The sequence below is a fragment of the Protopterus annectens genome, chromosome 2.part0 (assembly GCF_019279795.1).
Source record: "Protopterus annectens isolate FY-2018-M chromosome 2.part0, PAN1.0, whole genome shotgun sequence".
In the NCBI taxonomy this organism is placed as follows: Eukaryota; Metazoa; Chordata; order Ceratodontiformes; family Protopteridae; genus Protopterus; species Protopterus annectens.
The window spans coordinates 1,731,312,114-1,731,329,092 of record NC_056728.1 but is presented as its reverse complement, the minus strand read 5'-3'; positions in this window follow the sequence as shown (position 1 = coordinate 1,731,329,092).

The window sequence follows — 16,979 nt, the reverse complement described above, 5'->3', positions numbered from 1 at the left end:
TATAGAAAGATGAGCATAAATTACAAATAGCTAAATATGCTTTGTTTTGAGTATTACAAGCGGCCGTAACCTTAAATGTAAACTCTATTCCTGTATCAGGATGTTTATATTTGTTACCATGATCTATCCATTTACCTTGGTTACATTTACCACATGGTATTGTTCCTGCATGTTCTTCTTTTTCTTTTTCTTTTACTTTCTTCTGTGTACTAGTATAGCAAAGATGTATTTTTAGTGATTTCTTATTTCTATAACAAAATACAAGTTCTTCTCCAACTAACTCTCTTATATGCAGGTCACTTGTAAGTACAGGCCAGTGTTTTCTCACAATATCTTTCATAATCCTAACATCAGTCGTATAATCCATAGCTATTTAACTTTATCTGAATGGGATGTTTCTATATTCTTCACCATTTGACTCTCTCCCTTTGAAAAATAGGGTTTGCCCTTTGTGGGCCTCAAAGTCCTAACTTCTGTCATTACTTCTTGTATTTCATTCTCATTGTAACCTCTTTCTGAGAATTTCCCACTCAGATCTTTTAGCTCATTTTCAAATATTGTTTCTTCAGCTATTAATCTCAAAATTCTTAATGCTTGCCCCTTCATAACATTTTTAAAAATATGTTGGGGATGCATACTTCCTCTATGTATGTACGTGTTCTTATAGCACTCCTTTCTATATACTTGGGTTGAGAAACTCCCTTGTGGGTCCCTGTTTATCATCATATCAAGGAAGGTGATATTACTTTCTGAATAACGCATCTCAAATCTTAAAAAGGTAGTACTCTCATTCAAACTCTCATGAAAACACATTAGCTCTGGCTCTGTACCCTGTCATAACAAGAAGAGGTCATCTATAAAGCGTCTGTAAAATTTAACTTGTTGCCACTTCCCAGATGCTATCCACTTCCTTTCCCAGTTGGCCATTACTATATTTGCGTATCTATTCGCACTTGAAGTGCCCATGGCTACACCTTCTTTTTGTCTATAGGTCTTATGACCAAATATCATAATATTATTCTCTAGTACTTGTTCCATTAGTAAACATGTAAGTTCTACTCTACTAGCTGTGTATGTCCCATCTAGTGTTAGGTATTCACGTAACATCTCTACACCTATATCATTAGGAATAGAGGTAAATAGGGAATTAACATCCAATGCAACCATTAACAGTGTTTCACCAGTCCTTGATAAAACTTCAGCGTGTCTAAATAATTTGGTCAAGAAATGCTTAGTGTCTGTTAGGATCACTTCATTTTTATTAACTATAAGCCTTAACATTTTCTCTATATAAATTGATATGGGTTCCGTTATCCATCCCCTCCCTGAGACAATAGGCCTTGGGGAGGGTCTGTTGGATCCTTATGAATTTTCGGAGTACCTTGTATTATAGGAATTAGTGGCTTCTCTACCAAAAAATAATCATATTGTTCTTTGGTGATTTGCTGCTCTAATAAACAATCATATTAGAGTATTTGGAATCCACACTTTATATTTTCTACATCAACAGCATTAACAAGTTCGTAAACCTTTTCATTTTGCAATAAACTCAACATTTGTGAGTCATAATATGATCGGTCCATTATAACAGTGGGGCCTCCTTTGTCAGCTGCTTTTATCACTATGGATGTGTCATTCATTAACAGTTATAATGCCTTATTTTCCTCTCTAGATAAATTATATCTCTTACTTTTGCTTTTATTCACATACAATTTTTCATATAATTCTTGCTCACATAAACTATTAAAAACTTCTACAACTGGATTATTTGGGGGAATATATGTACTGGATTTTTTTTCAAAATAGATTTATCATGCACACTTTCTTTACCAAATAATAATTTCAGTTCTACATTTCTTGCAAACTTCTTAATGTCCAAAATCTTGTTAGTTACCTCTGTCCTTTGGGTGGGAATAAAGGATAAACCCTTCCCCAAAAGTTTATTTTCATAAACTGTCAATATTCTGGATGAAATGTTCCATACCAATGTATCTGCTTCCATTAATTGTGCCTTTGGTGCTTCGCATTGCGGGTTTCTGATCGGTCCTGGAAAACTTTCCTCTTCACTCGGCCCCTGTTCTGTGATCTCCCTCTCTCATGGCTAACTAAATAACTACTTTCTGGTAACCTTTTGATGTGTTGCTTACCAGAATTACTCGTAATCTTATCTGTGACTTGACTATTGTCAGTATTCACTTGTTTAAAAGTACCTTCACTCAATTGAGTAGCAAGAGTTATTTGCTGGTCCGCCTCAGACTGTTTTTTTGGTTTTAGGTCTCGCCCCTGTAGCTACGTCATACACTCTACCTTCTCCTCTTGGTTGTTCCTTAATTAAGGTGGTATCGTCTTGTTTGGAGTTCCCTTCAACATATCTCGGCCAAACAAACACATGGCCCACCTTAAAATTGTTTCTGTCCCTTTCTAACTTGTTGCGTTTCTGTCTCACTAATCGTTTTTCAAACAGTGAGACAGAATCAACTACAGTTTTAAGTTTTTCATGCACAATGTCCATGGGATAATTTTGGTACAAGTTCAATTGTTGTTCGGTAATTTTTTTCATCATTAAGCTCTCTTTTTTGTCTGCATTATCAATAAGAAGGCAGATATAGTTAAAGCTTAATTCAAGATTCAGTTGTTGCCATTTGAGTAGTAAATCAGGCTGCCGTTCACCTTGGTTCGGCATCTTTAACACTCTTAACCCTCATGGTATCACTTTATATTAAGACATGCTTCCAGGTGATGTCGCTCTGCTTATACCCTTTTGATTTTATATAATTTGTCCTCCACTTGATGTATTTCCCTCATAAAAACTGGAAAATCAATGTCAACATTTACCAAGGTGCTAGTATTGTCAGCATTGGCTCTATTAAATAGTGGATTAGCCTTACATTTGGCAAAGCTTATGAAGTCTCTTTGAATGTTTTCCACATTCACATTACTCACTGTAGATGTCCCTTCCAAGCTGTTGGTGTTCATCACTCCAGCTTCACTTGTTCCTGCCATCGTCTCCAGTTGTTGGTAACAAAGTATAAATTCACACGCAAAAACCAAGAAACAAACTGTAAAAATGTTAGCCCAGAAGATAGTCCCCAAATAGTCAAGTGCACACAAAAGTCCTGGGAACATATACCAAGCAAAAACTTGCTGTAACAAATAATCCTGTGATACAACATGTATGTGTAGTTTACTACAGATGGTGTTGTATGAGTAGTGTACTGCAGATGGTGTTGTCTGTGTAGCGTACTGCAGATGATGTTTTATGTGTAGTGTACTGCAGATGGTGTTGTCTGTGTAGCGTACTGCAGATGATGTTGTATCAGTAGTATCCTGCAGATGATGTTGTGCATGTAGTATACTGCAGATTTTCTCGTATGAGTGATATACTGCAGATGGTGTTGTATGTGTAGTATGCTGTAGATGATGTTGTATGAGTAGTATGTTGCAGATGATGTGACTGCAAATGGTGTTATATGAGTAGTATACTGCATATGGTGTTGTATGAGAGGTCTTGTTACTTCTATAGTGACCACGGTCTGTTGTTTCTCCATGCATTCTCATCCCTGGCAAAGGAAGGGCACAGAAATTATATCCTTTTGTAGGACATGTGTCTCCATGGCTGATGGACGTTCAGCCAGAAGAATGATGACTGCCCCCTACTGCAAATGTGCATAGCAGAATGCTGTTCTAGAAATTAATGTAATTGGTGGCCAAGAGAGAAATTGTGAGCTGATGCACGGCCACAGACATGAGTAGACACAAAAAAACATACTGCTTTCCTTGCATGAAAAGGTGGGGTGACAAGAGGTTGCCCACTGGCCAAACCACCATTGACTGAGATGGAGAAGATCTTTAGTACTCTACATGTGGGAGCAAACTCCTTGGATCTAGGTGTTGAGTTACAGTATGTCCCAACAGCCTCCACTGGGAATGTCTCAGATGTGTTTCAGTACTGTATTGTGAAAAGCATACATCTAACCTGTGTAGTGTAATGACATGTCAAGAGATTTTGAGATTTTTCATGTTAATATGAAACATCAAGGCTGCAAACTACACAGGCACCTATATGAGGTATGGATATCTTTTTCAGCAGTGACATTATTTGATATACCCATTATTTCTGCACTGGGAATAAAGTAGCCATTATGACCTCTATGAGTAAAAGGTTATTTATCCAAGTGCCACAGCTGGTAGAGGGTGTCACTCACAGTCAAAAGCACACCTACCTGTAGCCAACACCTTGTTCATTACTGTTGAAATGGTGATTACAGGCAGCTCCCATGTACAGAGGGGAATGCATGAGATTCCCACACATCTACAGTGGGTGATCTTGACCTGGCTGCTGCAACATCTGATGAGACTGTATCCTGGCATACACACACTGTACTTCAGAATCCTGTTATACACACGGACACATACACACACACACATACACACACTGTACTTCAGAATCCAGTTACACACACACACACACACACACACACACACACACACACACACACACACACACACACACACACACACACACAGTGACAGTGGTTCCCTCAACGTGGTATTTTATAATAATTCCATCCACTATTGCATCAAAAACATACTGAAAACCTATTTTGGTTTCTACAGCACTCACCCCGCTACCTGTAAAAGACAGTACACACTTGTGTTCCTGCCCCACCTGTACAAATAGTGATGACTGTGCCCTGCACTTTGTAAGCTGTTAAATGAGTTCCCAGCATCTGAGGCAATGTGGCCAGTCTATCTGTGAGTAATCACAGTCTGCCGGTAGGTTTGCATGCATTATATTTACTGCAGTGTAAATGCTTTACTATGACCCAAAGATATATAGTTGCCACTGCCTTTTGGCCACTACCATAGCATACTGTGCCCGTCTTTGTTGGGGGATATTCATTCCATGCTGCTTGGACCTCCACTGACTCCTCATCTAACTCACCCTGCACTGCTTGAAATAGTGGTAGTTGTTCCACTTGTATACTCCATTCCTTCTCTGTTTCCTTAGTATTATAATTGTATAACACTGCACATACTGAAAATATCTTTGTACAGGTGCCAGTGTCATACTGCAGGGCACAACAAGATATATCCAAGCAGTGGAAGCAAGCCTTTGCAGCTCAAACACTTGTTCATTAATGACCTTGGTTTGTGATGGAAAAAAGATGTAGCTAATGCCTGTCACAGTAAGTGGTTTTCTGATAGGTGTGTAGCATGGCTCCAGGACATATCTGATATTGCCAATAAGATGCCCTTGGAGAAAGTAATCCCTCTCAAACAACTGATGCATGCAACATGTGTGCCATTTGTGGGAGTCAGGGTGGTTTAATGGGTGGCCTGCAGACACAATGAGATACTACACTGTGCATTACAGTGTTAATGTTCACATATTTCTTCCCTGCTCACAAGGTTGGGCTGTTATTTCAAGGTGGGTGCAATTTATGCAGCCCAGTGACTCAGACAATTGGACTATGTCATAAAAGTCATGCATGATGTTAACTGTCTTCTTTGCAGTATGAGAAAACCACATATGCTTTTCCACATGCTGTGGCATGGCATTGAAGCATTGGTGGAGTATCCTTGAGGCAGATGACTCGGATACCTCCACTATTTCCCATTTTAGTTGCTGAAAGGTCCCTGAAGTTAGTATTGTTAAAGTTATATATATGTTAGTGTCCACTAATGGGTAGACCATGACTCCCATGGAAACAGAGATGAGCTGGACAGATATCTGATATCATATGGATGGTGACTTGAGTCACACAGTACTGGTCTATAATGTTAGTGTTGTGAATGCCATGAAATGTTGAGCACAGTCAGATGACACAGCACCTCTAAAGGCAAAAATGCACAACGCTGTCTATGCATGGTGTCTATGCATAGGTAAGTATAGCAAAGACAACAGTGTGACCGCTAACAACAATCAGAGCCTGCTGCATATACACATTTGTAAAGCTGCAGCTACCCCTAACATAGTTCTGCTATTCTTCTGTTCTAACACCAAGATTCTATAGCAGTCAAACCCTCTAGCTGTGGCAAGTAACTTCATAAACTTTATGTTTCTGAATTGCTCCACCATATTGTTTTTTATTCATATGCATACACAGAGACCTAATTTTAGTTACAGTTCACATTACCATGTCGTTGTATTGCTATGTGCATATACTGTGAGTGACCCAATTGAACAGCTTCTGTCACATTCACATCATTGTGTCTTTCAATTGCACACTCTATGTGTGTGACTGCTCAACATACACAATTTCCTACCTCAGTGTGGTAACTGTTTATGAATCCCAGAGAAAATATTCACCATTCCGGAGGTAGCTGAGCATATATGTGATACATGAGGTTATTATATGCTGAAGCGTTTTTCTTCTTGATTGAAGAAAGAACATCAATTTATTTTCATCATCTGATACCCATTTTATCTATCTAAGAGTCTTAGGGGAGCTAGAGTATATTCCAGCAGTCAGTGAGTGTTAGACAAAGAAACTAATCCTGGGAACGATGATATAATTTATTTGGAGAAATGGTTGCCTCCAGAACTTTCTTTGGGGAGTCTATTTACAGTGTTATTTTCTAATAAGGATGATGTGCTTGAACAGGTATATTTATCAGAGAGATCCAGTTCATATTGAAAAGGAAAATTTTAAATTATTTTAAATACAAGCATATAATATATTTGTTTTATTTTTAATTTCAATATAATAGAGCAGTGCATCTGGTTTGTGTCTTCAAACTAAGACAAGTTGAGGAGCAGCATTGCTGTTGGACTGGTAATGGTTTATCATTACTTGCAGTGTAAGATATGTTTTGGTAGAGAGATTTCCTGACACTTTGATGCACTGGTTGGTGTTTTGCTGCATGGTAGTTTTATGCTAACTTTAAGGTCAGGAATCAAAATAAAGAGGCAAATGTGATTTTGGTTGTTTCTATGATTACGTTTTCTTCAGGTTTATTGAACTTCTGATTTAGTATGTTAAAATGTTGGAGGGTAAGAAGGAACAATCCCTCCCCTTCCACTAGCATTGGGAAGTCTGAAGGGCAAATATCCCCAGCAGAAACATAATTCAATTAGTGCTGTCTGATTTTTTTTTTTTTTGTTGAACAATTTTGTGTTTGGTATTTTATGATGATTAAGTATTTGAAAGTGTGATACTATGAGTCCCAGTGTTGCAAAACTCACTGCTTTATTGTAGATCCCATATTATCTTGAAGAGATATATATCTCTAACTTTGCTTTTTCAAAACATTAACCAATCTATAGTGCAATAACAGTTTGCATGTTTTTTCTACATGCCTTTAACAAAATTGTTTCATAGAGAGTCCATGTAAACTTTGTAAGCAGTGCTAGTACCCACAAATATGGATTCTTTTCTTGCTTAATTTCTTTGATTTCTTCTCAAGCACCTTATTTTTATTTCATAGAAGCCATTTCAATGCGTTGTTTAACGTTACAGAAGTATACGTGTCATCCAAATAAACTGAGTTCATTTTCATTATTGTTTAACAAGTGAGATTCTCCATATGAAATAGTCAATATGCTTCCGACTGTGCATACACAAAGATCATATGTTAATGTGAAAGGAAACACCTTTACATGCCTAACAGTAAGCAAACAGTATTAATAATGTTTATGCTAGTATTGCCATATTGATAACACAGGAAGGAAACACAGACAGCATAAGACTAATTTTATAATGTATATAGCTACATTTGAATACATTTCTGAGTTATTGAGCCTCTAGCATTCATTACAAACTCTTTGTGGAGGACTAGCCATCGCAGATACAGCCATTCTATTTAATCTTATACATTGTATTCAATATGGATGTTATTGTGGGGTGACATGCATTTTGCAAAATTTGAAAAGATTATTGCTGTAGTAAAACCTAAAGTCACATGGAGCAAATCACTCAGGGCAAAATGTACAAAAAAGGTCCGAATGGAGAGTTGAAAATTCAGCAAGCAAAGGAGAGTAGCAGTGCTGAAACTGAGTTCATTCTCAAATCTTTGTGAGTACCTTCACGAGGTGGACCCCATTTTCACAAAACCTCACCAAGGTGACACTGATATATAGACTGTATTTATATAACATATATCATGGATAGAAGTAAGTCAAAACCAAAAAAAAAAGATAGCTGGATGCGCAAGGAGAGAGGGTGGCCTAATGGTTAAGGTGTTTGCCTTACAAACACAAAGTGCTGGGTTTGAGTCTCACAAGGGATAATTGGCTAGGCTTAAAATGGCTTACAAGGGCAGTTAGTTTAGTATGAACCTATGAACCTAAGACCCAGAAATAAAAAGTGCCCAATCCTGGTAGGTGCACTGGTGCCAGGACTGGAAATGAAGAAGTACACAAAAAAGCTCAAGCCTTCATAAACAGGTGCTGGATTTATTTTTCAAACTGCAAGTAAGTGCTTTCATTCCAAAAATAATTTACAAGGAACTTCATCAGACAATTACAAAAAAATGACTGCCTGGTTAAAAAATTTTAAAGCATGACATCACTTCTTGACACATATTTAAAAGCACAGTGTCTTACACATAAAAATATGTGATTTAAAAACATATACATTAAGAAAAAGTGAAACATGTAAATGTGCATGAATAGTAAAACAAGAACCCTGACGTTAAAAACTATGAAATATTTAAAAAAACAAACACAAAAAATGTGTATTCATACTATTTACATACATATGAAGTTTCTGACTTAATAATCCTTCAGAAAATGCATGCTGAGTGTCGATTGGGCGTGGCCAAGGATGAACACAGGATAGCAGCAGATTTCTTCAGCTCCACCAACATAACTACATTAACAGGAAATTATTACTTCAAAATTCAACTAATGGAATAATTTTCTTTCTAATAACGTTTGGAATATCAGTATCTTGAATAATATCTAAAAAAGAAAGAAAATTTAACTAATTTTCCTGTCAGAAATCTTTTTGGAAATTTCTCTCTCATCACTTCTGTTCAGAATGAGTTCTAGCAAGGCTAACAGCCAGGATTCCAGCATTAAGAAAGAGCTTCAGTCTTTACTATCAACTATTCAGCAACTAACAACTAAAATGGACAGACTGGATGTTAAAATTGATAACTTTATAGAGAAAACCACAAAACAAATGGATGTGCTACATCAAGATCTACAACATCAAAAAGCTCTGATTACTGGTATAGAAGAGACACTTAATGATATGGACAACAGAATTAAGGAAGAAGAAATAAACATTGAATTCTTATTGAAACAAAACACACACCTTCAATCCAAACTAGATGACTTGGAAAACAGATCCAGGCACAATAATATAAGGATTTTTGGACTGCAAGAAAATATAGAAGGTAATGACATTACATCTTTTTTAAATACTTGGCTTCCCAAAACTTTAGATCTGTCAGAGGCATTTTCTTTTGGTATTGAAAGAGCCCATAGGTCTTTATCTAATTCTAATACAAATAAAAAGTATCCTAGATCAGTTATTGTAAGATTTTTATCATCTCATGACAAGGAGATGGTATTAAAATCTGCATGGGCTAAAGCACCTATAAAAATTAATGAAGCAACAGTGCGTTTTGACAATGACTATTCTTCTCTGGTAATATCAAAAAGAAAGGTCTTTTTACCATTAATAAGAGAGCTTAAGAAAGCACAGTTCAAAACTCATCTTTTATTTCCTTCCAAGCTAAAAATCTTTTTACCGGATGGCCCTAGAATTTTTGAAGACTTGGACTCTGCTTTGCTACACATAAAAAAAAAATAAAATACTAGATAAAATAGAGGATATGGAATGGACAAGTCCTTCGTTAAAGAGAATGGCAACAGGAACTTCTTGGAAGACATCAGAGAAACAAAAAAGACTAAAAAACAAATGACATGTTTCCTATTTCTTTGAACTCTTTAATTACTGTTACTACATTTACAAGAAAACCACAAATATTTTAATTGTTTTTTCAAAGTTATTTCAATATGCAAGAATTGAATTTTGTTTTATAAATAATCAAACTTCCTGAGGAACAAATAACCTGATATGAATCAACTTGTTTCTCTTTTGTGACAAAGAGACCTAAGGTTAGTAATTTGATACATTTCCTTTCTTTTCTTGTTTTAAATAGTGGCATTCTCTTTAAACTAAACATCTAGAGAAGGGTGGGGGAGAGCAGGGAGATGGTAAGGATGAAAAGAAGGAAATAAGGGGAAAAATAATCTATTATCTCTTTAAAATTATTTCTGCTGTTTAAATGTTATTGCTATTTATTACACCATGACTAAATTGCTTAAATATATGATATCAAATAATATGTCATGATATAACTGCAGTTGACTAGAACTAAAAATGTCTGAAAGTAATATGTTTCAGGTTTTACTTTATTAAAACAAACAGGAAGTAAATATCTTTGTAGGTACCTTTTTTTTTTTTTTTTTTCCTCTCTCTCTCTCTCTTACTTATAGGGTAATAAGGTTCTGTTAATAATGATATGTGTATGTAACAAACTCTGAATGAGAAAATGAAATGGGATATATAAAAATAAGTTATGTTTGTGTTAAACAATTGAAGGCTTGGTTTCACTGTCATAGAGACTGCAATGACTTGTGAAGTGCTTCGAGAAGGTTTTACACTGCATAGATCCATTTGTACTACAAAATGAATGTCTGTCACTTACTTTTATTAAAATTCCCACCAGAATGTTATGGGAGACAATTTGGGTGTGGGTATCCTCGTGAATAGTGTCCTCGAGTTGTTTTTAAAGCTTCAACATCAAGAAAATGCGCAGAGAAGCTGAAAGCAGCCATTTTGAACTTTGACCCCTGGTTTCACACAGACTCATCGCAAATTCAAGAAGTAAACTGTTTCAGGAAGTAGAACTGCTGTAAATGTGGTATTGTGATGAAAAACGAACGTTATGACAACAAAATGTGAGTTTTTCTTTATAATAATTTACTTATTTAAGATGTAACTTATAAAATATAAAAGCTATAATGATTTTAAATGACTTAATATGCCATAGTAAACAAATGAGATAATTTAGAAGGCATAGAAGGTAAAACTCATGCACAAATGTTTTTGAAAGCTTATATGACTACTGCACCTTAAAACATATAGATACATATGATTTAAAGATATGTAATGTTATAATGCATCTGCCTTGACTAAAAGACAAGTATGTGCATTATTATGATTATATTTCAGAAGAAAATGTCATGTGATACATTTTAAAGCTGCAGTGCAGATATATAGGATACAGATGGCTTTCATCACAATGATTTGTGTATAGCCAGGGATCAATATTCCTGTGTAGTATGTTCTTTTAACTTATATATTGTGAATATTCATTTTATTTATATGATAAGAATGAGTATAAGAAGGAAGCTTTTAGTGCATGTAATTTAAGTTTTAAAACTACTAACAGTACTGCTTTGACAGAAAATGGGTACACCCTAATGTAAGTAATGTCTGAGTCATGATAGCTTGAGATAACAAATGTTATTGAATTCAACTGAGCATAAACATATAACATGAACTTATTATTACAATTTTTTATTAAACTACCATATGGGTATTCCTCCTTTTTTTTTTTTTTTTTCTCTCTCTCTCTCTCTCTCACTCTTCTCAGCTCTCACTTTCAAGATTGTTAGAATGCTATTATGATTATGAATTTATTATATAGAATAGATGTACATAGCAATATTAGTTGATTATAAATGTTTTATATGATTATATGAAGCTGTTATATAAATTATTTAAGCTTTGCTATAATAGATAATCAAATTAAATGAGGTTAACTTTAGTTAATAATAGTTAGTATTGAAGTAATTTGGTGGCAGCTGGAGTACTGCTGCTTAGGATAGGGGGATAACTTGAGTGGTATTTGCTACTCGAAGTTGGAGTTTTTAACTCCAGGCTGGATGCATTGTTTTATCCAAACAATATTTTCACCTGATAATGATCATGTGTATATAGTTTTGACATCCACATTACATTTTATAAACTCATTGTCACTACAAACAAGAGTTAGAATTAAACAAAATTTCATAAGATTTTCATTAAATACAGTTGTAATTAATAGAATACCTAAAGGAGGAGACATAATACTACTTATTTTAGTAAATGTTACTCTGATTATGAGTTTTATATGTTTATAACAGTTAAATGGTAACTTTAAAAGGAATTTCTTTAAATATTAATGGACTGAATAACCCATGTAAAGGGCAAGTTTAATGAGATATATTAATCTACATACAGCCAATTTAATATTCCTTCAAGAAACACATCTCCTAAAAAAGATATAGATAAATTAGCCACTAATAAATATACAGTCTTGGCTAGCTCAGAACACACACAGAAAAAAAGAGGAGTGGCTATCTTATGGAACAAAAATATGCCTATACCTAAAACTATTAAGTCTTATAAAGATGATAAAGGAATGTTCTGTATGGTCACAATACAGATTAATGGGAAAATATATACATTAATTAATGTATACTGGATTCCAGGAATTGGCACTAATACAGTGAAACACCATCTCAATAAGATTATATCATTCTCTATAGGAGATATTATTTTACCAGGAGATTTTAACTGTATTCTGCATGAAAAAGACACTACTACTATAGGAAAAAGGAAAATCACATATAATGCAAAACATTTAAAGGATTTCATTAACTTATATCATTTGAATGATATTAATAATCAGGCAGATTCTAAATCATTACCATACACTTTTTTTTCTAATAGACATAAAACTTATTCAAGAATAGATAGAGTCTTTATTTCTAACCAACTGGTAACAGACTTAACTAATTCTAAGATCATTTCATGTCCTATATCAAATCATAATTCAATTGTCTTTGAATTTATGGTAAATAGTACTTATAATGTTCAGATTAAAAGAATACCAGCATACTTAACTCAACTAAAGGATTATAAAGATTATATGCTTACAGAGGTGCAACATTTCTTAGACTTAAACACTACACCTGACGTCTCCATTGTTTACATTTGGGATGCTCTAAAATCATATTTATATGGACAAAGTATCAGATGGTATAATAATAAAAGGAAATCTTGGGACAAAGAATTAATGGACATTCAAAACAAGTTAGACTCATATAAACATAATAATAAAGAAAATATTGTGGACAAAAAAGTAATTGAGGAAATAAATAAATTAAATGAGAAATATAAAGAAATTTTAAGTCACAAAGTCAAAATAACATTAGAGAAATATAAATTTTTGTCTTACTCAATAAGTCCCAAATATTTACATAAACTTAAAAATAAAACAAAAAGGCTGAATAAACAAAATCACATCACAGAAATTTTCTCTCCAAGGAAAAAGAAGAATGTTTCTAGTTTGCCAGAAATATTAGATGAATTTAGAAATCACTTTCATAACATTAACCATAGTAACATTAATATGGATTCTAAAGACAAAATAAAGAACTTTATAGTTACAAACATGAACAAAAAACTTAATAAACAACAGACTAAATTAATAGATAAAAATATTTCATATATATAGAGGTTATCACACAAATAAATAAACTTAAATCAAACAAAGCACCAGGTAATGATGGTATTATTCCAGAGATTTATAAAATTCTTCCTAAGAGTACTTACTCATTAATACATAAGGTTTTCATTTCAGCTCAAAATGAGTTATCAACTCCTCCATCCTGGCAAGACACATTTATTTCACCAATTTTGAAACCCAATAAAGACCCAACCAGATGCATTTCATATAGACCTATTTCATCTCTTAATGTTGACTATAAAATGCTCATTGCTCATGAATATATTTGCTGACAGATTAAAGACAATTATTCCAGGTATAATAGATATAGATCAGACAGGCTTTATTATAAATAGAAATACTTTTGATAATATAAGGAGAACCTTAACGCTAATTGATTATGCAAACAGAAAAAAGAAAGACTTGACACTTATTAGTCTTGATATAGGTTTAGCATTTGACTCAGTAAGTTGGGACTATTTGTTTATTTTATTGAAATGTACAAATTTCTCTGATGCATTTGTGAATTTAATTGAACATATATATATAAAGGAGCATTGGCCTACATTAAAATAGGAACATATGTCTCACAAAAAATACCCATATTAAAAGGTACAAAACAAGGGTGTCCACTTTCACCATTATTATTTACTTTAATAATGGAGCCTTGGGCTAATTTGATTAGAAACAGCAATGATATAGAAGGATTTGATATAGATGAAAATACAATATCTAAAATCCAACTTTTTGCAGATGATGTTCTAATTACATCAACAGGAACAAATTCTTCTATGCACTCATTATTTGACAAGATGACAGATTTCAAGAATATTTCTGGTTTGGTATTTAATGAAGAAAAAACTAAAATATTACCAATATATACACGGAATAATGTTCTCAATAATGATTTTCTCAAATATATACCCAATTCAGGTCAAATAACTTACTTAGGCATAATATTAACTAAAGATATAAAATCCATTATACATAATAATTATAGTAATTGTCTTCATAATATACAAACTCTTTTCAATAGCTGGAACAATATGTTTTTTACCATGGAAGAAAGACTCACAATTATTAAAATGATACTATTCCCCAAGATATTATACATAATACAATCAATAATACTCCCACCTACAAAAACAATTATTAAGAAATTGAATTCACAAATGTTAAATTTCTTATGGGCACCTAATAGACCTAGGATTGCATTAAAAAAACATACTAATAGTTGGTCTCAAGGGGGCATATCATTTCCAGACTTTCATTTATACGCTATCTCTTCTATTATAAAAGTTATAACATTGCTAATAGATCAGTCATATGTTGCAAAATGGAAGGAATATTGGGAACTAATTAGCATGCACTTCACGAAAATATCATTAGTACACAAAAATACTATTATAAATAATCCCATGTTATGGTTACTAAAAGAGTTTTGTACCTCATCTATTACACCAAAATATATAGCTAGTTACCCATTAAATTTTATTATTAGATATCGTAATTTTATATTTATGCATCCTAAGTATAAGGAATGGAATTTTATCTTATTTCCTATAATGTATACACAAGGTATTCTTTTATCATCCACTCCTGAAAGAATTCTTCTAGTTACAGAGAATGATTTAAAGTATTGGTATCAGTTGCTGTCTGACAATAAAGCAAAAAATTTAGACTTCTTAAAGCAAAAATTTGATTTGAGAGAAACATGTTGGTTAGAGATTCAGACTTTTAGACAACATCTTATTAATAAACTTGATTTAATGTCTTTAACAGTTAAAGAATCTGTCCCAATTCTGATTGATTACTTGATATTAAATTTACAACATAGGGTTTCTGATAAAGGTAAGCTCTCACACATACATAAAATTATTAGAGATGAAACACATTACAGTTCAGATACTTACTGGAATTATTTCATTTCCATTAATGGTGAATCACCAAAACAACAAGATAAACAATATATACTGGAATCTGCTTATAAAACTACTTCTTCTATTAATTGGAGACTTTTTACCTGGAAATTTTTACATAGATCTTTCTATACACCCTTAATGATGAATAAAATAAACAATAAAGACAACTTATGTAAGAGATGTAATGTAGAAATAAATGCTGATTGGGCTCATATGTTTTATGACTGTATAAAATTGAAGGAATATTGGATGTTAATCAATGATTTTTTGCAGGCTCTTTTCACAGATAATTTTACAGTCTCTAAATCACTTATATTATGTAACACCCCTGTTGCTAAATGTGTTAAAAAAGCTAAACTTCCCTTATTATGGTCTATTCTAGCAGTGGCTAGAAAAATAATAACCAGAAATTGGATTTCAGATACTCCTCCTTCATTTAATGAATTTAAAAATGTTATGATTGAAGTATGTCATATGGAACTAATGACAATAAAGTCAAGAACCATTAGGAAAACATCTTACTATAATATATGGGATACTTTACAAAATTTGTTAAAACAGTCTTAGTTTCATTAGTAAGATGTTACAGTTTAATTAATTGATTTGATTTGCAGTGGATGTCTTTGTAAATACTTTGGTTGTTTTATCAAATGTTATAATTGTTTACATATTAACTGCTTGTATAAGATTGTTATAATATTTATTTTGTATGTTAAAAATAATAAACTTGTTTTAAAAAAAAAAGAAAATGCATGCTGTCACAAAACACATTTTTCTACTAACTTTCTATGGTTATAACAGCAATATTTTAAACTTTTTCCTTGCTATTATAACCATAGAAAGTGGAAAAATGTGTTTTGTGACAGCATGCATTTTCTGAAGGATTATGAAGTCAGACTCTTCATATGTATGTAAATAGCATGAATACACATTTTTTGTGTTTGTTTTTTAAAATATTTCATAGTTTTTAACGTCAGGGTTCATGTTTTACTATGCATGCGCATTTACGTTTCACTTTTTCTTAATGTATATGTTTTTAAATCATATCTTTTTTTGTGTAAGACACTTGCTTTTAAATATGAGTCAGGAAGTGATGTCATTGAATGTTTTTAACCAGGCAGTCATTTTTTTGTAATTGTCTGATGAAGTTCCTTGTAAATGCTTTTTGGAATGAAAGCGCTTACTTGCTGTTTGAAAAATAAATTCAGCAGCTGTTTGTGAAGGCTTAAGCTTTTTTGTGCACTTCTTGGTTTTGTTTGGTTTCCAAGACTGGAAAAGATGACAGTGTAGAATCCTCAAAACATGAAAACAGTACTACAACAGGGCCAGGCCAGGCCCAGGGGAGGATGTCCCCCCCACCCCCGTTGTGGAAGGAAGTAGTAGCCCACAAAAATCACAAAAACTGATAGGCCAAAGAAGAGCCATAAAGACAATAAAGTGGACTGAAGATAAGAAAGAAATTATGTATTGTTACTACTATGTAAAAAGCTCAGAATTTCCAGACACAAGATATACAAAATGATTAAAAGAGAAATTATAGGA